The sequence below is a fragment of the Zalophus californianus genome, chromosome 2 (genome assembly GCF_009762305.2).
Source record: "Zalophus californianus isolate mZalCal1 chromosome 2, mZalCal1.pri.v2, whole genome shotgun sequence".
NCBI classification, from domain to species: Eukaryota; Metazoa; Chordata; class Mammalia; order Carnivora; family Otariidae; genus Zalophus; species Zalophus californianus.
In genome coordinates this window covers 119,291,172-119,316,486 of record NC_045596.1, presented here as the reverse complement: position 1 = coordinate 119,316,486, position 25,315 = coordinate 119,291,172, and the positions used below count along the sequence as shown (strand labels likewise).

The window sequence follows — 25,315 nt, the reverse complement described above, 5'->3', positions numbered from 1 at the left end:
TGCAGAGGGTCGAGGTGTAGGGTGTCAGCTCACGGAGCAAGCGCGTTTGGGTCATTTAGGGCTGGGCGGCCGAGGTACCAACTCCACTCCATCAGTAGCGGGAAGCGAGCTGCGCCAGTTGCGAGACTGGCGCTGCCGTCGCCGCCCCTATTGGGCCGCTGGTGACACTGGGAGGAGACCGCTTGGAACGGGCGGAGGAGGAAGAGGAGCAGGGAAGGTGGGGGTGGGGGGAGAAAGTAGCAATTGTGCCAGGGGGCGTGTGAGCAGCCGGAGAGGCTGCCGCGCTGGTGACAACTTCTCCGGGGCGCGCGCGGCGGGGCGGGCGGGAGGGCGGGGAGCGAGCGGCGAGCGCGGCCGGAGCCGGGCGCCTGAGGGAGCCGCGGGAGCCTCGAGGAGACGCGGCCCGCGCCCTGCGCCGCCGCCGCCGCCTGCTCGCTTCCTCCTGCTTCTCAGCCCCGGGTGCTGAGGCTCCGGTCTATAAATAGCAGGTTACAGCTCCTGCTCGGCGTGCACACGCTCCCGAGCGAACGCAGGAAAGTCAGGCTAAAAGTGTCTGCTGCTGCTGCCGCCCCCCACTCCGCCTCCGGGAGAGGTAATTAACCCGCCCGGGATCCGAGGGCTCGGTGGGGATTTTTGCAGGGTGATGTGGGTGATGGTGGGTGATTCGCGAGGCGTTGGAGCGGGTCTGAGCGCGCGGGGGCACGTCCTGGCGGAGGAAGCTGTCTGTTTTGCATTAAGTTTCCCAGTCTCGCAGCCCCGATAGCCCCTGCAGCCCTGTCGCCGCCGGGGTGGGTGAGCTGTCTCTCCTCGGTGGCCGGGGTACCCCTGTCACCGCGCTTGCCCTGCCGCCGAGCGCCCCTCGGCCCGGCGAGCGCGCGGGTTCACCCTCTCGCTCACACTCACACTCTCTGGGCCCGGGGTAACTCTGAGCTGTGGCTTCGCTGACCTTCCAGGTCTGCGCCCACCTGCGCAATCCTTTTAGAGAGGCCGTGGTGGCCCCGGGGTTCTCTCTCATCCCCATCCCGGCCGCGCCACGCTGCCGCCCCCAGCCTCAGGAGAAGTCGGCTTTAAGGCAAGGGGTGGGGTGGGGGTGGGAGCGAGGGTGACTGGTACTGAGGTTTCAGTCGCCCCATGTCCTGGGTTTTCCTAAAGAGCCCCTCTCCATGACCACCCCCACCCGACCCCCAGCAACTCATTCCCGCAGAGAAGCCCGGCGCGTCTCCTCTTGGCTGAGGAGCATCGCTTGTCCTACCCCAACGAGGTCTCGCTAGAAGGGGTTAGAAAGCGAGGGCCTGGGGTGAAGGCACGGGGAAGGAGGGTGGTGGTGGTGGGGTCATTGTTTGGAGTCCGAAAACTGCGCTGCGGGCTCCGCAACCTCTCGCGCTCCCCTGGCAGGGAGGGCCCAGGCAGAAGGGTGTCTAGGAGCCAGGGCTGGCTTCTGGGCGGACTTTCAGGCTTGTAGCTGGGAGGAAGATGAGGATGCTGGAGCTACACATACCTGTTTTTGCCCCTCCCTACGCCTCTGAAATCTCCTTCCTTTTGAGTGGTGGTTTCTGCCCCCGACGACACGGTGGAGAGGGACCCGCAGTTTCTGTCTGGGGACAGGAGGTTTTATGAGGGTGAGGATGTGCATATTGATTAGGTGGTTGTTGCTCCTGCACAAAACTTACTGGAAAAACCCGGGAGGGTTTCCTATTACTCCTGTTGTTGTTGTTGTTGTTTAATGGTGCAGATTCGCTCCTTTGCCTCTTTTGTTTTTCTTCTTCTCTGGAACCAGGTTTCCCCCGCCCCCTCTTTCTGAGATGTGTTATTTGAGGTCATTACATTTTATGTCTCCAGGTGTTACAGTTTGCATATCTCCTTCCTCTCTGTGTGACAGAACTTGTTTATAAAGGTGTGAGTTTATAAATCAGTAAAAGCCCAGAAGACAGAGGATAAATTCATCTCTTTTCCCCTCAAGATGGGCACTAGATAGCCCTTTCACTGGTGTAAAACTGCATTTCAAAGACCTTGCTTGTAGCAGGAATTTTCTTAATGGGTCCATAGTAAACTGACTTACTGCTAAAGCAGCATATGAGGTACAAGGAATCACCAAGATCGCAGCTGGCTGATGGTGTGCAAGAAGTTGAGTAAAAAGGGGACTGGGCAAGTGGGCATTGTCTCACTTAGTAGAGAAACACATTATCTTGTGTTCCTTTTCCATATACTCCAGTAAAACACTGATAATAAGTCAGAGTAAATGATCAATGGCTCTGTGATAAGTACACGGGTGTTAAAAATTAAACCTTACATTTATAGTAATGTAAAATGTTACTGCAGTGGAATGCTTTTTCAGTGTATTTCTTTAAAATGTGATTTAGAAGATTGTCCTTGAAAGGTTATGAAATTTACATGTGAAGAGAGTCTAAATGCTCAGTGTCATTAAGAAACGTGTTGATTGAAATATGGGTCTCATTTTGGAAGAATATTCTCTTTGATTAGGCAAATCAATGTTATTTGTGATAAACTAATGACCAGTTAGAATGCACATATTTATGACTGTGTTTTGCTTTTGATCTTTCCATAAAGCATAAGAAAACCCAGATAGATCAAGTTTGGTCTTGTCCCCCTGTTGTTCAAAGAAGCACACAGTCAAAGTTATAGGCAGAAAATACTTTTGAAATGTTGGATTTGAGCTTTACTTTGGGAGTACCAATTGACTGAATGACTTCATTTATCATAAGATGTTTGTGAAAAGACTCATAAACTCATCTGTTAAATTTGATTGTAGAACAATGCTATTTTATTTTAGTTGCATGAAATGGAAACTCATTAAGCTTGGGAAAAAAACAGATATTTGTTTTAAATTTCGCAAATTGAGAGTAATTCATTTGTTTTCTGAGATTTGGGAGTTTCTTTTAGTACAAGTAGTATAAGTCCCCACATGGGTAACAGAGTTAACTTTTACTACTTTGAGGTAAAACCCAAGAGAGCAATTCTCCTAAAGACAGAAAAAAATGCAAACTGATCTCATATCTCTTAGCAACCAAGTGGATGTCAGTTTCCAGATAAGTATCTGACATTTGAGAATACAAAGTTAAAAAAATTATGAAATCATAATTAGTGAGTGAAATGCTTACTGATTATCTATTACATTTTCTTATTTCACAGTGTGCAATCCCAGCCAGTACTAATATTAGACATACAAATATCATAATTTTTGTAATCTTTGTGGAATAAGTTCTTGTCTTTCATAACCATGGGGATTCTAATAGATAGAAATGTGCTGTTTTAAATAATCTCAAGTTAAGTGTTAACATTCAGTTCAAAGTACGTAACATCTTTCTAAAGCCCTAGGGAATTTGCTTCATAGGCCATTTTGTTACTACTTTTTTTATGTTGAGATAGAAATTATTGATTATAGACCTCCTTAGGACACACTCATAAATATACATACTTCCATATTTGGGCTTAAGAAATGAGGCTATTAGATAAATAATTTCAGCTTAAACATTTATTTTTAGGTAAATCCAAATGATGATGCTACAATCGCATTTTGTGTGTGTGTGCAAATACACAGTGTTTGTTTTCCAAAACTTTAAATGCTATATATATCTAGAAAACACACTAAGATGTGTGAGAAAATTCTAAGGAGTCTTCAGAGTCTCAGGCACAGTTGTCATTTGAATCAAGACTTGTTAGTTCCTTTACTTTATACATTTTCACTACCTTGTAAATTAAAAGGAGAATTTTAAAAAGTTTTTGGAGTTTTATGGTAATATAACTATAATATAATATAATAATATAATATAGGAACCATGTTGTGTATATATCTGCAACTGCAGTGGTTTTTCTTATACGAGGCATAGTTGTAACCACTATCTTACTTCCTGGAATTATCTTGTTATAGTTGATATACCATAAGGCCAATGGAATATCTAGGAGTTACAATTGCAGATTTTTTTACTCGACTTTAATTTTTACTGGACATTGAGATGTCATGATAGATGTAATCCCAACATAGTGTGAAGAGTTGGATTTCAATACAACATGTGTTCTTAAATCATGTTTTCCAAACTGAGTTTCTTAAATTGCGATGTTTAGAGTAAATCTTTCTTCTGCCTTGGGCTGCCTTATCAACTAGGTATCTTGATTATGTGGTGAAGGCCTCAAAATAGCCCTAAGAGCCTCAAAGTAGCCTTAATAGAACTAAGTGAAATAGACTTGGCAGTAGTCATTTTGTTAAGCTGATTAAAGGAAATCTTGAGAAGTTTTCTAGATCATGTGGCTTTGATCAAAGATTCCTGTGGGAATTATCTAAATTAGTGATTTCAAGGGGATGGAGGTAACACTTCCCTTAAAGGAAAAATTCTTTCTCCTTCCCTCCTTCTTTGTCTCGCTTTCTCGCTTCTTTGTTTCTTTTCATCCATTTGTCTATCATCTGTCTATTTTTCCATGCTCTTCTGGTTATTAAAATGAAACAATACAACAAGCCTAATGCTGAAGTCACTGAATGACATTCTCTATTGTCCATCCTTTTCCAAGGATGGAAAAGTTTATAGGATATACAGGCAGCCTTAATACTCATGCTGATTTTGAATTATTGGAGTAACAACAACATTGAAAAGTATCTTCCGAGATCAAGCTAAAAGTAGAATTCATAAAAATTTCCATATACTGTTTTTAATATATCTTTTATTTATAAACTTTAAGTACTTTAGGAGAACCTGAGATTTTGATGTTTCTCAAAAAGAAGTGATTTTGAAAAAGTTAGGTAGAATGGCTTAAAGAAACCCTCTTATTATTTTTCACTATGAAAAACTTAATTGACCAAAATATGAGTCTTTCACTTTTCACTTCAGTTCTTAAAATAGGTAGTTATGTGTATTAAGTAGACCAAACTGGGGACTACCATTGCAGAATACAATGAAGCTAATAAAATATACTTCCTAACCATAGCAAATTCATCTATAGCAATCCTTTATTTAATCTAGTCTTTCAAATGATCTCATTTCATTTTCATGGGGCTTTATTTTTCTAGTCAAAAGATCGGAGATGACCTCTAGTGATTAGCACAACTGAAACACAAAAAAATTATTCACCTCTGGGAAAATAAAGTAGAACTAAAAACCAGTGGCATCTGAAATTGAAATTATAACCTATAGATGAGGTGAGATTATAACTATGTCCTTAAGAAAGCTTGCAAGTATCATTAGTGATTTTTAACATCCTATGATGCCTTTTCAAACATCTTTGTATATCAGACTTGCCAGCTAAACACATATTCCACTTAGGTCATCAGCATACATCACATTCATAATAGAATATGTTGCATACTGGATGAACAGTATTAAAAAGTAACAAAAAACCCCAAACATTTCATGTCTTCATTAACAAAACCTGTAGCTTTTTATATTTACTAATCTAATCAGATCTTTCTTACATAAATTTATGAGACAGGGCTGATTTTATGGTATGTGTAATTTCATTTATTTTTAATAGCCTTCTTATATTGAATTAATTACAAATAAATACGTTTCAAATCTATCTTTCTAGATAAATTTGCTTTAAAATAGAACATTTCCACTTTCTTGAAGACATTCATTGTGCATTTGGAGTTAAAAAGACATTTAGCACTAGGTGGCAGTGTGCAATGCTTAGTAGCCTTGTGTCATTTTCAATTGCAGTATATTCATTATTAAAGCTTTTCTTTTAAACAGAATTTATTTATATTGTGAATGTGTTAATGAAATTGAAATAAACAGGCACCTAAACCTTTAGCAGCATATTTAGAAGATCTATTGTTTGTAAGACTTTAAGGATTTGATTGTAATATTTAACATACTCTGTTTTATGTGGGGTCTGCTTACATGAGGGATTGTTAGGAGTTAATTGAATTACATACGCCAGAATTCTGCTTATGATGGAATAGGAGAAAAGGAAAGGGAAAATTAAGTGAACATGATAGGAAAGAAACCATATGGCCATTCTAAAATAGACATCATATTAACTGTTTGTATTTTAATCTTAATCCTCTCACTACACAAGCTGAGCAAAAACATCTTTTTTTCCTAGGGGGTTGAAGGCTGTGATTGTTAATTTTTCTCTATCTCATTGCTGTTGGGACAATGCAAAAAAAAAAAAAAAAGTGCGGATTGTCATACTGATGCTTCAGTAGATCCCCTAATATCCTCTGTAATAGTATGGCCCGGCCCCCACAGTGATCAAATTGGATTAGTTATGTAGCACTACAATTTACTGGTTATTAGGACAGCTGAAGTTTATCTATACCATTTTTTTTTTGGTTAATCTAGATATCATGGCTAAATGATTAAATTATGGGTTTTGGCAGAATTAATTTATTCCATCATCGGTGCACCAGAATGGGACCTCTGCATTGTTTAGCTACTTGGTTGGAAGTTCCTTAGGATCAATTTGGTAGGCGTTTCAGCCACGTTTACTGGACGTGGCTGCTGTGGGGTTAGACACCAAGGGACAAGTTAATCAACATAAATTGACATAATTAAGAAATACACTTCTTTAAAAAAAAACTTTTTACTACATAAAATTTCAAATGTAATAAAACAACAAACTCCCGTGTACCTCCAGCCACCTTTAACAATTGTCAAATCATAGCTATTCTTGTGTCATCCAGTCCCATTCGCTTTTCCCCTCCCTTGAGTTTTTGAAATCAAATCCTAGAAATTATATCAAAGGAAATACTTTTGTGAAGTAGTTATTTACAAAAAATAGGTATTGTAGGGGGGCCTGGGTGGCTCAGTCCCTTCGGCTCAGGTCCTGATCCCAGGGTCCTGGGATCGAGCCCTCATCGGGCTCCCTGCCCCGCGGGAAGCCTGCTTCTCCCCCTCCCCCTGCTGTGTTCCCTCTCTCACTGTGTCTCTCTCTGTCAAATAAATAGATGGAATCTTTAAAAAAAAAAAAAAGCAAACAAACCCATAAAAGCAAAAAATAGGTATTGTATGAAGGACAATTTAAAAAATAATTGTTGCAGTTAAAACACTACATATTTCACTTAAAAAGTCTGAAATCTTGGCATTAGGTAAATTAAACTCTTGACTTTGTTTCTGGAAAATACGGCAGACTTTATATAATTAGGGAATGAATTTCAATTAAGGTTCTATCTCATATATATTTTTAATCACCAGAAGTATGTAGCAATATTCCTTAAACATGTTAGGTGGTTAGTACATACTTGATAAACCAATGGCTACATTGGGCTTCTTGGATTAAGACAAATGTTGACTGTCTGCATACCTTATCACCACAGTTCTCTTATTTAACCTTTTACTTCTAAAGAGGCAGAAATAGAGCAGACCCTTGGCATGCAAGAATTCAGTTTGCATGAGTTAAGATTTTACCATTCTTCTTAAAGGTACATGACATAGTAATCTGTAGTTTTGCTGAAGTATGAATTTAAATCACCCAGTCCTGGAAACTGGCCTTTCAGTGAATGAGCTTAGCCAGTGGCCCAGAGGTTATACCTCTGGGTGATTTTGTGCTCCAGGTAACATGGCACTTCACTTTCTAGGGCTAATTATCCCTGGTGAGTGTGTTTCAGAATATGGGAATCTGAGAAATTGGTCCTCTTCTTTGAGAATATCATGGATATCCTAAAATATACCTAATAGATTTTGTGTAGAGTTAGAATTTTAAATAAATACAATTCAGATTTCAAAAAATTGGTAGTAACCACTGTGTAAATCTTTGACATTATGTGTCTAAGAGAAAATATAATTCCGTTGTAGAGAAAACAAGTAATTGGTATTGAAAGGGTTTATATTCCATGCCATATTCTTCATATGTATAAATTATCTGGGGAGAAAATATTAGACACATGCTATTTGTCTTTATTTTTGAAATTTACTATAATGTTTTCTTTCCTGAACTATGTTTTAAGGCTGCCTCCCAATTTATTCATGCTCTTCATATTTTCATTTCTCATTTTAAATTCAGGTGGGAGTGAAGAATGGTACATACTTAGAATAGTGTAATGAGAAATAATTGAGCCAGTTGGCTTCTAGTTGATTTCTGGGATTCTTTCTTTCCTTTTTTTTTTCCTACTCATTTTCCCCCTTGATTATAAATGTAAAAAATCTCTGCCGAAAAAAATTTGGCAAGTAGAGACAAGTCTAAAGAGTCAGAAAAAAAAATCACCTGTAGACAGTATTGTTAACATTTAATCGTATTTCTTTCTAGGATTTCCTGTGACTCTTTTACAAAAGTTGAAATTAACCTGTGTGTGTGTGTGTGTGTGTGTGTGTGTGTGTGTGTGTGTGTGTGTGTGTGTGTGAAAATGAGTGATCTGATTTTTTTTTCCACTTAGAATTCTGTTGTTAAATTCAGTTTAGAATTTGATCGAGCAATGTGCCAGGTAGTATGTGCCAGGTACTGTGCTAGGCTCTGTTCTGGTTTACTGCAGTGAATACAAAGGAAAATCACCTTTTCCATGCCCGTAAACTATTTTTCTATCATTTTTTTAATTGCTATCTGTTGGTTAGGGCTATGGATCATTATCATTTGTTTATTCTCTCAACTTAGACTTTTACATTACTGCCCACCGTCCTCGTTTACTGTTAATACACGGTGATGAATATTTCCTGTATGACCTCATTTTCTGGTATTCCTTGTCTATATTTTTCACTGTTTTCTTAGGAGTGGTTTCTAGAAGTAGTTTGCTGGATAAAGGGTATGAGCTTTTTAAAAACTTCTTATACATATTGCCAAATTGCTTTCCAGAACGATTGTATCCATTTCCATTCTCCCTGGGAGAACGTAAGTTATGTCTCCGGCCTCACCAGCACTGAGGGATATTATTTTTTTTTAATCTTGTTATTGGGAAAGGTGAAGATGACTGTTAATGACACCACCAATATCCTCACCAATAATCACAACAATAACACTTACTGAGCATCTCTTATAGGCCATTCATCATGAAAAACCTTTATATTATCTCATTTCATCTTTACAACAACTCTAAGAGGAGAACAATATTATCATCCCATTTTAAAATAGGAAACTTATTTTTTGAGAGGTGAAGTGACTTATCCAAGGTCAGGCAACTAAGAAGTGGTAGGTCCTGGCCTGTGGTTGATTTTATTTTAAATCTAGGCTTTAAAGTACTACCTTCTTCTTGTACTATTGTTTGATTAGGTGAGGCTGAACACTTTTGAAATGCTTATTTTCATTTATACTTTATTTTTTGATATGGATTCCTACCTTTAGCCAGTTTGTGTATTGGGACCTTGGTTTTCATCAGTTTTAGTGTCCTTTATGATTTAGGAGCCCTGTTTCTTTGTCATTGATGTCATCTATACTGCTTTCTTATTTTCTTTAACATATAAAAGTCAAAAACATGTGTCTAGTGAAGTTGAATGTCATATTTCTGCTGTTGCTTGTTTTGCTTAGATAATACTTTCTCATTCATAGAACAGATTAAAATTTCCCTGAATTATCCTTCCCTTAAATTTACATCCAGTTCTTCAATGGTTTTTTTTCTCTTGAGTCCACCCAACATTGTGATGGTATATGGTGTGAGATAAGACTTAAGCTGATTTATCTCCTAAAAATAGTTATGTATTTTCCAGCAGCAGTTTCTGAATAATCCATTCATTCCCCATTTATTTGTCATTCTATCACATCATATCATATATTGTCTTATTGTAGAGGTAAGCATACACACTCTTTCATAGCGGGTTTCCGGTTCTGGTATACTTAGTCTAGTTTTCTGTCAATTCTTTTATTAATATCACACAGGTTTAAATGTTTTTATCTGCTTAATATTTGGTAAAACTGATACCCTCTTCTTTTTGATTTTTTTTCTGTGTTTATGTGTAGCTTTTAAGATTCTCACTGATATTTCTTCCAGACTCATTTGAGAATATTTGGTAAGCTGTCCCCAAAATAGTTTGGGAGTTTTACTTGAAATTTTGTTGAGTATATAAATGAAATTGAGGAGAATTGGCAAGTTTACAAGATTTAGTCTTCTTATCCAGGAACCTGGTGTGTCTCTCAGTAAAGTTTTGATTTGGGGAATTTTTCATGCTTATATGTAAGGGCTTCTGTTAGACATCAATTATTTTGCCGAAATACTTTCCTTTCTCATGTTTCACTCTTCAAACTGACCAAGGAATAATACAGCCTGTCCTATGCACCATAGGCCCACATTAGCTTTGCTCATTCATATTCATATGAACTGACAGAGAGATGCCGTTGGCCTCCCTGGAAGGAGGGACCCAGGAGGCCTGAAAGCTTCTCTTCCCCATTACTGGACTAGAACCTTGTTCTAAACATTTATTTAGTTTAAATCATGGTACTTAAATTATCCCAAGAAGATACCTTTAGTATAAATATTTAAAACATCAATATGAATAATAGTGCAACTTCCTCAACAGCTTTCTAATGAGATATCATCAAATTGTCCAAAAATATGTATTACTTTGTGTATCAACAGCATACAAGGCAGCAAACATTTCTCAGTTTGATATTTGGTTTCCAGTTGTCAAATCCAACATAGTTGCCTCTGAGATCATCAATTTGGGTCCATTACAATAAGGTGGTGGGGCTGGAAAAGTAGCCTGAACCTATAGCTTATTCACCTGTGCCTATACTCTGGTTATACAGGTTTTTAGAGTGGAAATCTGGAAGTATTTTCATATGCACAATTTATGAGTTTCTTAAGTGCTTTATAGCTATCTATTCCAGCTCTCTTGTGTTGATTATGGTATGTTAAACAATTTGTTTATTGGGATCAGTCAGAAGAAAAAGTCTTGCTTTTACTAACTTGAGTCCTCCAGGTTTCCTTGGAGGGAAGACTTATTTATCTCAGGCTAATGGATGCTACTTCTGCTGGTGATGTGTCTCGGGAAGCTTCAAATAGATAGGTAGGAGAAGTATTATGTGTGTGCGTGGGGTCTTCAGGCCTGCTCATCTATACTTCCAATTCCAGTTTTATTATTTCCAAGGACAATTCTGTACGGTGGAATTTTGCATGTAAATTATATACGAGCTACAAGTATTAGGGTTTAGTGAGAACTATGTTCATTTCCCTGCCTAAAATTGCAAGAGCTCGCCCATGGTTGGGTCACCAAATCTGATTCTAGTAACATCCACTTTTCATTTCATAGGCTAGATCATAGAGCTCAACAACAAATGACAGCAAGAGAAGAGCTTATAATTTGCTTCTGTTAAGATTTTCTAATTTCCATGCCTAGGTTTATATATTTCTTTTTAGTTGAATGCTTGAAGCAACAATGCACTAGCAGTGATAAAAATCCTCTCAAAGCCTCAAGAGACTTTTTCTACCAATTGTTGAAATTTCCCTGTCAAAATCTCTTGGGGGATATGATGCTAAGAAAGAATATGTGAGAGAAAAAATAGACTAGTGCAGACAGTATGTAGGAAAGAAATTGTAATCTACTTCCAGCACAGAAACACTAATTATAATAAAAATGATAAAAATTCACTGAAAAATACAGCTTTGGTTCAAGAAGGCACCTTCAAAAACCTTTAGTTTAACTATTTCTGTTCTCCATTGTAGGATGACCAATATTTTCATTTGTTTGGGACTGAAGAGTTTCAGGACTAAAGTCAGGAAAGACTAGAGCAAATGGCATGGTTGATCATCTTATCTCCACAAACATGGTGAAAAATATACGGAGAGTAATAGGTGTAAGTTTTTAAGTAATCTATTGTATTCAGTAGAAAGAAAAGACAATTTTTGGTTATAAAAGTGTTACTTCAACATTCTATGAATAAAAATGATACAAAATCTGTACTCAAGTTTTCCTTTGTTGGCAGAAACTCAATATTTTTTATTTATGTACTTATACTTATTTATTCATAATTTATTCCCTGAATACTTCTAAAAATGATTTGAGATGGCTTACAGTAAAACCATGTATAGAGATACTGAGCTTTTAGAGCAGTTCAATAATAATGTAAAAGATATATTTTGGAGCTTGACTAAAAGTAGTATGCCTTAAATATTAAATTTGATAATATGAATACTACCCAATGCAAGATCTGAAGTGCTCTAGGTAGGAAAATATATATTGGGAAATTTATAATCACTACCCAAATCCTATGATTTTGGATAAAAAGGTAGCAATTATTTGAGCAATTGTTTGATATTATAAGGCTCTCACCAGATAGTCTGGGTGAGGTATTGAGGAGAGGCCCAATATAGAAGAGCTCTGGATCCATCCAAGTAGGAATAGCAGCTTTCTGTCACGTGCATGTTTTTGATTCTGGCTCCATATATTCTAGCATTAGACGCAGTTGTTTTGCATTGAAAAGACTGTTGCGTTTATTAAAAAGACCTGGTGTAGGTCTTTGTTCTTCGAAATCTAGACCATAGTGATTTGGGGAAAGTCATTGTAATCTATCTGAGCCTGTTTTCTCATCTATTAAGTACAGATAATAATAACGATCCCATAGATTTGTTTTTGTTTTTTTTATTATGTTATGTTAATCACCATACATTACATCAATAGTTTTTGATGTAGTGTTCCATGATTCATTGTTTTCGTATAATACCCAGTGCTCCATGCAGTATCCCATACATTTGTAGTGAGAATTAAGTGGGATTGTATAGGAAAAAAGACACAAAATATGCTATAAAAGCATAGTATTAAAAATATTGATAACTATTAATATAATTATTTTCCTATTATTATGTCCTATACCCAGAACGATTATATAGGACTTGATTTTAGCCCTAAATGTAACCAAGGACACTATCTACATTCATCTTGGATAGGGACAGGTGGCCAAGTCTCTTTAATAGATATATTTATTCAAATTTATCCAAGTTAGCTAATTTAATTTTTAGTTAAAATTTTTAAATTACAGGGGTGCCTGGGTGGCTCAGTCTATTAAGCATCCAGCTCTTGATTTCGGCTCAGGTAATGATCTCATGGTCATGAGAGCAAGCCACGTGATGAATGGGCTCTGCACTCAGCGGGGATTCTGCTAGAGATTCTCTCTCTTTCCCTTTGCCCCTCCCTCCCCACCACTTGCATGTGTGCATGTGCTCTCTGTGTCTCTAATAAAAAATTTAAAAGGGGGCGCCTGGGTGGCTCAGTCGTTAAGCGTCTGCCTTCGACTCAGGTCATGATCCCAGGGTCCTGGGATGGAGCCCCGCATCGGGTTCTCTGCTAGGCGGGAAGCCTGCTTCTCCCTCTCCCTCTCCCCCTGCTTGTGTTCCCTCTCTTGCTGTCTCTCTCTCTCTGTCAAATAAATAAATGAATAAAATCTTTAAAAAAAATTTGAAAGGGAATAAAAGTAATTCAACTTTCTACAAGCAGTTTATATTTAGGTTTTAAGAACTTAAAAAAGGCTCATTAAAAAACAAAACCTCGGGGTGCCTGGGTGGTTCAGTTGGTTAAGCTTCTGCCTTTGGCTTAGGTCATGATCCCAGGGTCCTGGGATTGAGCCCCATGTAGGGCGCCCTGCTCAGTGTGGAGCCGGCTTCTCTCTCTCCTGCCCCTCCCCATGTTCATGCTCTCTCTCTCTGTCAAATAAATAAATAAAATCTTTAAAGAAAAAAATTTTAATTACAAATGTAATTAATTGACTCCATAGGTATAATAAGTGAAATTGCCTCATTTTTGTGTAGCAGCCATCTAAGGTTTCTAGAATAAATGACAAAAACACAAGTATGTTTTAAAAAATTTAAAGCCTTAGACAAAGCAGGGTAACACACTTTTTAAAAAAAAATTGAGTTCAACTGTCTTCAGATGAGGTATGTCTATTCAGATGGCAACAGTCTCTACTGCTCCCTGTTTTCGTACTCCACTTATGTGTGTTAATTGCCTGACTCTTGCAGGCATTTGAGCTTATATAGCTTTTAAACTTGAAAAAAACAAAACCAAAACCAAATGGATTACATAGTCCTCAAGTTATACTTTATGTATACTATCACATAAAACAAAGCTCTTGTAAAAGGTAACATATACTTCAATGTTATGTTTTCTGGTAGTGTTTTGGTTTGACTATACTCTATGGTTACTTATAGCTTAAAACTTGAGTTAAAATAGAATGATAGACTTGGCCTTATTTTGTGAAAATTAAGAACCTAGTACAGATCCTCATCCAAATATGCAGTTATTTCCTCCTGCCAAATGGAGGAGGGCTAAGGAATTATCTGTGGGCATAGCTAAGAAATGTTTTCAAAAACAATTCAGAGTCTACTCTGATGAGTTTTAAACCATAATCTCCTTATCTATAAACTGGTTCATTAACACCCACTTGCAAAAATGTTATGAGGATTAAATATAATGAGTGTAGAGTGTACCATGTCAGAACATGGTAAGTCTTCAAGCTCCTTTATTACTATGGTTAATACTTTTTATTTTTATATGAATGAACAAGGAATTGAGATAATAGAGTTATCTGACAATATTTTCTAAACTTTTGAGAGAATTTTAAATGAAATCCTAGTATATAAAGTGATATAAAAACAATATTAAGATGGATGCATTTTTGTAAATTCACATTTAAAAATATGCTTACTGATCACATCAATCATATCAATATGATCAATCAATGAAAACAAGGAGGTTCCTTTGCTGAACACAAATACATAAAGTCTGGACATATAGAATAGTTGTGCAGTTATATCAACTTCATCATGCAATTTATTTTTTATTTGTTTATTTTTTTCTTACAATTTTATTTATTTACTTGACAGAGAAGGATACAGCGAGAGAGGGAATACAAGCAAAGGGAGTGGGAGAGGGAGAAGCAGGCTTCCCGCCCAGCAGGGAGCCCGATGCGGGGCTCAATCCCAGGACCCCGGGATCATGACTCTAGCTGAAGGCAGACGCTTAACGACTGAGCCACCCAGGTGCCCCTATTTGTTTATTTTTTAATTTGGTCTCTTTATTTGATTTTTGTTCATTTGGTATTTTTATTTTGTGTCTTTGTTTGGTTTATATGGCTTCTTCATCTAGATTACTAATTTCTCAAGGATGGAGAATCTTTTGGCCCCAATACCCAGTAGAATGCATGGCACATGATAGGCCTCAAAAATGTTTTTTGGATAAATGAATAATCAGCAGAATGGGGCTTATTCTACCTGAGAAAAATCACTGTGCTGTTAAAGGTGTTAGAGTTTGAAAAGGACAGGAAATGGCATAATAAAATAGCTGGCCTAAAAATGGTACTTTCTAGAAGAACTTTAATCTATTAGTAAAGCTCTTGCTATCCCAGGAAAGAATCTGGTCTTTGAAAAGTCAGCATGCATGTGTGTGCATGCGCACAAGTGCACGCATGCACACGTATGTATGCTCCTTTATGCAGGTGCATTTATAAGAATCGGCGAGGGACAAAGTGAGGGAAATGAGAAGGGAATGAACATTTGTAGAGGGCCTGCCATGTGCTTGGCACTTACCAAGCACATTGACTTGGATATGGTCTACGCTTCTTGAGGATATTTGCTGCACCAGAGCCTGTATAAGTATGCCCACTGAGGGGCACCTGGGTGGCTCAGTTGGTCAAGCATCTGCCTTCAGCTCAGGTCATGATCCCAGGGTCCTGGGATAGAGCCCCACATTGGGTTCTCTGCTCAGCAGGGAGCCTGCTTCTTCCTCTCCCTTTGCCTGCCACTCCCCCTGCTTGTACTCTCTCTCTGTGAAATAAATAAATAAAATCTTTTAAAAAAATAGAAAACTGATTAAAAAAATATGGCCAGTTAAATGTTTATTACATTTCAGCAAGTGGAATATGGAAAACAATTACAAACTATAGGTAGAACTTCTGTCTTTTTGAGGCTGAGTAATTTTTAGTTTTTGTTTTGTTTTGTTTTTTAACCACACCTTTCTTATCGATGAGAATCAGCATAAAAGGTTTTGGTAAATTGGAAAAAAAATCCCCATGGGAACTCACATATGTGCTCTATTCTGCTGAAAATAACAATAGCTAGCATTTATTGAACAATAAGAGTGCTTTACTCACATTTATTCCCATCAATTGTATGAGGTAGGCACTGCTGTTACTCCCATTTTACAGGTGAGAAAATTAAGGCACAGAAAGGAAATATGACATGCTCTAGTTACATATTTAGGAAGTGGTAGATCGAAGATTCTGAGCCAATTTCTTAAGGACCCCACTCTTGCAATTTGACTCTTTGAATATCAGCAGCAGAAGTAAGAGGAAGCCTTGCATTCTTCTTGCTAGTTCTATGTTGGATGTTCTTCACTGAGCTTCAACTGATAGGAAAAGAAAATGATTGCTCTCTTGAGGGTGGCTTGCAGCCATGGTGCCAGAGGCAAGCTGTGCTCTCCCAGTTGTGGTCGTGAAGGGTGAAGGAGATGATTCCAATCCAAGAGAAAAGCTGACTAAAAACAATGTATGTATTTGCAGGACAATTCCCTTTGCCATTTGTTTCTTCTTTTAGATGGGCAAATGGCTATTTAGCTCTGGTTGGATCAATCCATTGAATATAAATATATATAATATCTGGAGGTGGAAGGAAACATCTGCTGTGTTTTTCATGAGAGCTTAGAATCCAATGTGCTTCATTTACAAGGTCATTTTACATGCATTGGGCACACTTAAAAATTTTACTTGTCACTGAATTTTCTACTCAGAACATTCCACATAAGTAGAAATAAATGTTAACCTCTGTAAAATGCACTGGTTAAAGCCATCTATAGAAGTTGGCAGCTAACTGTAGAAAAACCACTGTACAGGCTGGATTGTTTTTCCCTCCTGCTGTCTTAGAAGGTATATCTTGAGCACAAAATATATTTTATTTTTAGGAGGGATTTGTTTATACTGTATGGTGCCAATGTTGCCAAGGTTTATTTGTACCATGGCTACTTATAGTACAGATACCAGTGGGACCTTATCTACACTGTATGAACAATATATTTGAAGAAAATGAGCACACCTTGGGTGACAACTCTTCATGAAGATAAGCATACATTAAATCTCATTCTATGAAAAATTTTCTATTTCTTAAAGGAAGACAGTGTTTTGAGCTAACCTTGAGTGACCATTGCAGATTTGTTTGCCGGTCTCTATGGGGAGGTTCATTTGCAGATCACCCAACATAGAGGCTTAATCTTGGGAAGAGGAAAAAATGCTTTTAGAAAAACACTAGAGGAATTGGTGTTTTCAGCCTGATCATAATTCACTGAAAGCACAAGGGGATCTGTATGAACCATGTTCTTTAAATTAATGGATAGTGAGAAGTCTTTCTTCACCCTTGTGAATCCTTGTAGAAGACATTTGCAGAGAAATTGCTGGAGCTGCTCCCCCATGGGGAGATTAATGTTTTAATATGCAAAAGCAGACAACTCACATTTCCTTTGCTCAACAGTACTCTGAGCTGCAGTCTTACTGCTTTATTTTCTCCTTATAGCTTGTCTTCCTAACAACTTTTGTAGAGTCAAATAGAGCCACTAATGTGAAGCCATATCCTTGGTTGAGACTTGAGGACTCTGCTACATGGAACCACCACGCAATTTGTGACCTAGATCTGGTGGAATTAATATCTATGTGTAGATATGAGATTCTTCTGCTCATCCATTTGAATTTTCTACTGGAGTGACCAGCATCAAAGTTAGGCACTGGAAAATGTTCTTAGGGGAGGATGTACCCTAAGGCTCTCTCACCACTAATTTCTAGTAAAAGTGGAAGCCAATACAAGCTTTATTTTTAACAACTCCCCACCAATCAACTCCACTCATACATCTTGTCACCATCTTCTCCTCCTTCCTGGATGGCCAAACTAAGCCCCACACGTTTACACACAACTTATCTTATCATGAAATCTTAGGGATCTCTACATGGCCATCATTCCTTATCTCATATCTTTACTTCTCTGCCTCCTTCCAATGAGCAGTGAATACAGGCAAGATTTTCACATGTTCAAAAGAGTAAAACACCCTCTCTATTGCATAATCCACTCCAGCAACCTCGTTTCTCTTCCACGGGACAGCCAATTATCTTGGAAGATATGTTCACAGTTTCCTATACTTTCCCATTTCACTGAAGTCTGATCTCTACCCTCACAGCTCCAATGAAACTGCTTTCACCAGGGTCACTAAGAGACTTTGTGTTACATTCCACAGGTAGTTCTCTGTCTTTATCTCACTTGGCCACTTGGTAATATCAGATCGTGTTAACTATTCCTTTAAAAAATTCCTCCTTTGTTTTTCTTAACATTGATTCTCCTTTAATTTTTGAATGTAAAATTTTTTTATTATGTATATAAAATGTCTGTATATTACAAGAAAAAGTAATCAAACATGCTTGTGTCCCTCTCTCCTAACTGAATCCCACTTTGATTGGAATTACACTAAATTCTTAGATCAATTTAGGTAAACTTGACCTCCTATAATGTTGATTATAATTTTGTATCCATGATCATAATGTAGCTCTCTCTTTTTAGTGTCTTTCAACACAATTTGAACATTTGCTCTATAAAAGTCATCTACATCCTGTGTTCATTTTATTTTTAGGCACCTTATTTTTATTGTAGTTATTTAAAATGCTATCTTTTTTTTATTATGTTATGTTAATCACCATACATTACCTCATTAGTTTTTGATGTAGTGTTCCATGATTCATTGTTTGTGCATAACACCCAGTGCTCCATACAGAACGTGCCCTCTTTAATACCCATCACCAGGCTAACCCATCCCCCCACACCCCTCCCCTCTAGAACCCTCAGTTTGTTTCTCAAAGTCCATATGGTTTTTGTTTCTCAAAAACCATAAGACTATGGTTTGTTCCCCTTCCAATGTCCCCCCGTTCATTTTTGCCCTCTTGCTATCTTTTTTTTAACATATATTGTATTATTTGTTTCAGAGATACAGATCTGTGATTCAACAGTCTTGCACAATTCACAACGCTCACCATAGCACATACCCTCCCCAATGTCTATCACCCAGCCACCCCATCCCCCCACCCCCCTCCCCTCTAGAACCCTCAGTTTGTTTCTCAGAGTCCATAGTCTTATGGTTTGCTCCCCTTCTGATGTCCCCCCGTTCATTTTTCCCTTCCTGCCATCTTCTTTTATTTATTTTTATTTATTTTTTAAGATTTTATTTATTTATTTGACAGAGAGAGAGCACAAGCAGGGGGAGCAGCAGGCAGAGGGAGAGGAAGAGTCAGGCTCCCCGCTGAGCAGGGAGCCCAATGCAGGGCTCGATCCCAGGATCCCAGGATCATGACCTGAGCTGAAGGCAGATGCTTAACTGACTGAGCCACCCAAGTGCCCCTATCTTCTTTTATTTGTAACATATATTGCATTAATTGTTTCAGAGGTACAGATCTGTGATTCAACAGTCTTGCACAATTCACATGCTCACCATAGCACATACCCTCGCCAATGTCTATCACCCAGCCACCCCATCCTTCCCATCCCCCACCACTCCAGCAACCCTCAGTTTGTTTCCTGAGATTAAGAATTCCTCATATCAGTGAGGTCATATGATACATGTCTTTCTCTGATTGACTTATATCACTCAGCATAACACCCTCCAGTTCCATCCACGTCGTTGCAAATGGCAAGATCTCATGCCTTTTGATGGCTGCATAATATTCCATTGTGTATATATACCACTTCTTCTTTATCCATTCATCTGTTGATGGACATCTTGGCTCTTTCCACAGTTTGGCTATTGTGGACCTTGCTGCTATAAACATCGGGGTGCACGTACCCCTTCGGATCCCTACATTTGTATCTTTAGGGTAAATACCCAGTAGTGCAATTGCTGGATCGTATGGTAGCTCTATTTTCAACTGTTTGAGGAACCTCCATACTGTTTTCCAGGGTGGTTGCACCAGCTTGCATTTCCACCAACAGTGTAGGAGGGTTCCCCTTTCTCCGCATCCCCACCAACATCTGTCGTTTCCTGACGTGTTAATTTTAGCCATTCTGACTGGTGTGAGGTGGTATCTCATTGAGGTTTTGATTTGGATTTCCCTGATGCCGAGCGATGTTGAGCACTTTTTCATGTGTCTGTTGGCCATTTGGATGTCTTCTTTGGACAAATGTCTGTTCATGTCTTCTGCCCATTTCTTGATTGGATCATTTGTTCTTTGGGTGTTGAGTTTGATAAGTTCTTTATAGATTTTGGATACTAGCCCTTTATCGGATATGTCATTTGCAAATATTTTCTCCCCTTCTGTCGGTTGTCTTTTGGTTTTGTGGACTGTTTCCTTTCCTGTGCAAAAGCTTTTTATTTTGATGAAATCCCAATAGTTCATCTTTGCCCTTGCTTCCCTTGCCTTTCGCGATGTTTCTAGGAAGAAGTTGCTGAGGCTGAGGTCGAAGAGGTTGCTGCCTGTGTTCTCCTTTAGGATTTTGATGGACTCCTGTCTCACATTTAGGTCTTTCAACCATTTGGAGTCTATTTTTGTGTGTGGTGTAAGGAAATGGTCCAGTTTCATTCTTCTGCATGTGGCTGTCCAATTTTCCCAACACCATTTGTGGAAGAGACGGTCTTTATTCCATTGGACATTCTTTCCTGCTTTGTCAAAGATTAGTTGACCATAGAGTTGAGGGTTGATTTCTGGGCTCTTGATTCTGTTCCATTGATCTATGTGTCTGTTTTTGTGCCAGTACCATACTGTCTTGATGATGACAGCTTTGTAATAGAGCTGGAAGTCTGGAATTGTGATGCCGCCAGCTTTGCTTTTCTTTCTCAAGATTCCTCTGGCTATTCGGGGTCTCTTCTGGTTCCATACAAATTTTAGGATTATTTGTTCCATTTCTTTGAAAAAAGTGGATGGTATTTTGATGGGGATTGCATTGGATGTGTAGATTGCTCTAAGTAGCATTGACATCTTCACAGTGTTTGTTCTTCCAATCCATGAGCGTGGAATGTTTTTCCATTTCTTTGTGTCTTCTTCAATTTCTTTCATGAGTATTTTATAGTTTTCTGAGTACAGATCCTTTGCCTCTTTGGTTAAAATTATTCCTAGGTATCCTATGGTTTTGGATGAAATTTTAAATGGGATCGGCTCCTTGATTTCTCTCTCTTCTGTCTTGTTGTTGGTGTATAGGAATGCTACTGATTTCTGTGCATTGATTTTATATCCTGCTACTTTACTGAATTCCTGTATGAGTTCTAGCAGTTTTGGGGTGGAGTCTTTTGGGTTTTCCACATACAGTATCATATCATCTGCAAAGAGTGAGAGTTTGACTTCCTCCTCGCCGATTTGGATGCCTTTGATTTCTTTTTGTTGTCTGATTGCTGTGGCTAGGACTTCTAGTACTATGTTGAATGGCAGTGGTGATAGTGGACATTCCTGCCACGTTCATGACCTTAGGGGAAAAGCTCTCAGCTTTTCCCCATTGAGAATGATATTCGCTGTAGGTTTTTCATAGATGGCTTTTATGATATTGAGGTAAGTACCCTCTGTCCCTATTCTCTGAAGAGTTTTGATCAAGAAAGGATGCTGTACTTTGTGAAATGCTTTTTCTGCATCTATTGAGAGGGTCATATGGTTCTTGTTCTTTCTTTTGTTAATGTATTATGTCACATTGATTGATTTGCGGATGTTGAACCAACCTTGCAGCCCAAGGATAAATCCCACTTGGTCATGGTGAATAATCCTTTTAATGTACTGTTGGATCCTATTGGCTAGGATTTTGGTGAGAATTTTTGCATCCATGTTCATCAAGGATATTGGTCTGTAATTCTCCTTTTTGATGGGACCTTTGTCTGGTTTTGGGATCAAGGTAATGGTGGCCTCATAAAACGAGTTGGGAAGTTTTCCTTCCATTTCTATTTTTTGGAACAGTTTCAGGAGAATAGGTATTAATTCTTCTTTAAATGTCTGATAGAATTCCCCTGGGAAGCCATCTGGTCCTGGGCTTTTGTTTGTTGGGAGATTTTTGATGACTGCTTCAATTTCCTCAGTGGTTATAGGTCTGCTCAGGTTTTTTATTTCTTCCTGGTTCAGTTTTGGTAGTTGATACGTCTCTAGGAATGCATCCATTTCTTCCAGATTGTCTAATTTGCTGGCATATAGTATCTCTTATGTTCTTATAATTGTTCATATTTCTTTGGTGTTGGTTGTGATCTCTCCTCTTTCATTCATGATTTTATTTATTAGGGTCATTTCTCTTTTCTCTTTGATAAGTCTGGCCAGGGGTTTATCAATCTTGTTAATTTTTTCAAGGAACCTGCTCCTAGTTTTGTTGATCTGTTCTACTGTTCTTTTGGTTTCTATTTCATTGATTTCTGCTCTGATCTTTATTACTTCTCTTCTCCTGCTGGGTTTAGGCTTTATTTGCTGTTCTTTCTCCAGCTCCTTTAGGCGTAGGGTTAGGTTGTGTATTTGAGACCTTTCTTGTTTCTTGAGAAAGGCTTGTATTGCTATAGACTTTCCTCTCAGGACTGCCTTTGCTGCATCCCAAAGATTTTGAACAGTTGTGTTTTCATTTTCATTTATTTCCATGAATTTTTAAAATTCTTCTTTAATTTCCTGGTTGATCCATTCATTCTTTAGTAGGATGCTCTTTCGCCTCCATGTATTTGAGTTCTTTCTGACTTACCTCTTGTGATTGAGTTCTAGTTTCAAAGCACTGTGGTCTGAAAATATGCAGGGAATAATCCCAGTCTTTTGGTACTGGTTGAGACCTGATTTGTGACCTAGGATGTGATCTATTTTGGAGAATGTTCCATGTGCACTGGAGGAGAATGTGTATTCTGTTGCTTTGGGATGGAATGTTCTGAATAGATCTGTGAAGTCCATTGGTCCAATGTGTCATTTAAAGTCTTTATTTCCTTGTTCATCTTTTTCTTAGATGAAGTGTTCATTTCAGTGAGGGGGCTGTTAAAGTCCCCCACTATTATTGTATTGTTGTTGATGTGTTTCTTTGCTTTTGTTATTAATTAGCTTATATAATTGGCTGCTCCAAATTAGGGGTATAGATATTTACAGTTGTTAGATCTTCTTGTTGGATAGACCCTTTAAATAGGATGTAGTGTCCTTCCTCACCTCTTATTACAGTGTTTGTTTTAAAATCTAATTTGTCTGATAGAAGGATTGCCACCCCAGCTTTCTTTTGGTGTCCATTAGCATGGTAAATGGTTTTCCACCCCCTCACTTTCAATCTGGGGGTGTCTTTGGGTCTAAAATGAGTCTCTTGCAGACAGCATATCGATGGATCTTGTTTTTTTATCCAATCTGATACCCTGTGTCTTTTGAATGGGACATTTAGCCCATTTACATTCAGGGTAACTGTTGAAAGATATGAATTTAGTGCCATTGTATTGCCTGTAAGGTGACTTTTATTATATACTGTCTCTGTTCCTTTCTGGTCTGTTACTTTTAGGCTCTCTCTTTGCTTAGAGGATGCCTTTCAGTATTTCTTGTAGGGCTGGTTTCGTGTTTGCAAATTCTTTTAGTTTTTGTTTGTCCTGGAAGCTTTTTATCTCTCCTTCTATTTTCTATGACAGCCTAGCTGTATATAGTATTCTTTGCTGCAATTTTTCTCATTTAGTGCTCTGAATATATCATGCCAGTCCTTTCTGGCCCTCCAGGTCTCTGTGGATAGGTCTGTTACCAGTCTAATGTTTCTACCCTGTCGGTTACAGATCTCTTGTCCCAAGCTGCTTTCAGGATTTTCTCTTTGTCTCTGAGGCTCATGAGTTTTACTATTAGATGTCGGGGTGTTGACCTATTTTTACTGATTTTGAGGGGGGTTCTCTGTGCTCCTTGGATTTTGATGCCCGTTTCCTTCCCCAAATTAAGGAAGTGCTCTGCTATAATTTGCCTCAATATACCTTCTGCCTCTCTCTCTCTTTCTTCTTCTTCTGGGATCCCAATTATTCTTATATTGTTTCATCTTATGGTATCACTTATCTCTTGAATTCTGCCCTCGTGATCCAGTAGTTGTTTATCTCTCTTTTTCTCAGCCTCTTTATTTTCCATCATTTGATCTTCTGTATCACTAATTCTCTCTTCTGCCTCATTTATCCTAGCAGTTAGAGTCTCCATTTTTGATTGCAGCTCATTAATAGCCTTTTTGATTTCGACTTGGTTAGATTTTAGTTCTTTTATTTCCCCAGAAAGGGTTTCTCTAATATCTTCCATGCTTTTTTCAAGCCTAGCTACAATATTTAAAATCATCATTCTGAACTCTATTTCCAGCATCTTACTAATGTCCATACTGATTAGGTCCCTGGCACTCGGTACTGCCTCTTGTCTTTTTTTTGAGGTGCTTTTTTTCCGTCTTGTCATTTTGTCCAGAGGAGTATAGATGAATGAGAGAACAAAATGCTAACAGGGTAACAACTACCCCAGAATAATATACACTAAACAAATCAGAAGAGACCTGAAACTGGCGGAAAAAAGGGAAAGAAAGAAAAAGGAACGAAAAATATTAAAAAACAAAAGAAGACATAATATGATCAAATATGATCAGGCTGGTGCATAGATCAGTGACACACACTAGATTTTGGGCTTATTTTGGTCTGTTGAAGAAAGTGCCTTCCAAAATTTTAAAGAAAGAAAAACTTGTATATGAACAAAAATAAGGGTAAATACAATGAAGGTATGGAATATGACTGTAAAGATGAAAATTATAAAAGATTTTATAAGAGGAATTGATAAGAAGTTGTTTGAAAAAAGAAAGAAGAGAAATTAAAAAAAGAAAAAAGGGAGAGAATGTGATCAGGCAGGAGACTAGAACAAAGCCATACACTAGAGATTTAGGGTATATTTTGGTCTGTTAGAAGAAACTGTGTCCCATTATTTTAAAGACAGAGTAACATATATATACATATATATGTGTGTATATATATATATATATACACCAAAAATAAGGTTAACTACTATCTACTATGAAGGGATAGAATTTGAATATAAAATGAAAAATAAAAAAGATTTTTTAAAAAAGGGATTGATAAGATGTTGGTTGAAAAAGGGAAAAAAATTTTTTTTTTTTAAATCTTAAATCTTAATAAAAAAGAAAAAAAAATTAAAAAAATTAACTTTGAAAGACTAAAGTATCATGGTAAAAATACCATGGATTCTATGTGCTGTATTCCCCTAGCACCAGAGTTCTGCTGTTCTCATTGATCAGTAAAGTTGGTCTTGGCTGGCGGTTCTTGCTGATCTTCTGGGGGAGGGGCCTGTTACTGTGGTTCCCAAATGTCTTTGCCAGAGGCGGAATTGCCCCACCCTTGCCTGCCGGGCTAAGTAATCTGCTCGGGTTTGCTCTTGGGAGCTTTTGTTCCCTGAAAGCTTTCCATACAGCTTTAGAGGACTAGAGTGAAAATGGCACCTCCCAATCTCTGTCCCAGAGGAGCGGAGAACTCGGGGCCCCACTCCTCAGTGCGCCCCCAGA

At 38.2% G+C, this 25,315-nt stretch overlaps 1 protein-coding gene across 1 annotated transcript in view; it reads left to right on the top strand.

Annotated features, from left to right (window-relative positions):
* Positions 1-365: 365 nt before the first annotated feature.
* The window catches only part of INPP4B (inositol polyphosphate-4-phosphatase type II B), an 808,823-nt gene continuing 783,873 nt past the window's right edge, over positions 366-25,315 (top strand). Inside the window, exon 1 of the mRNA XM_027599073.2 lies at positions 366-592. The gene's annotated coding sequence lies outside the window, so the exon portion shown is untranslated. The remainder of the gene's footprint in view (positions 593-25,315) is intronic.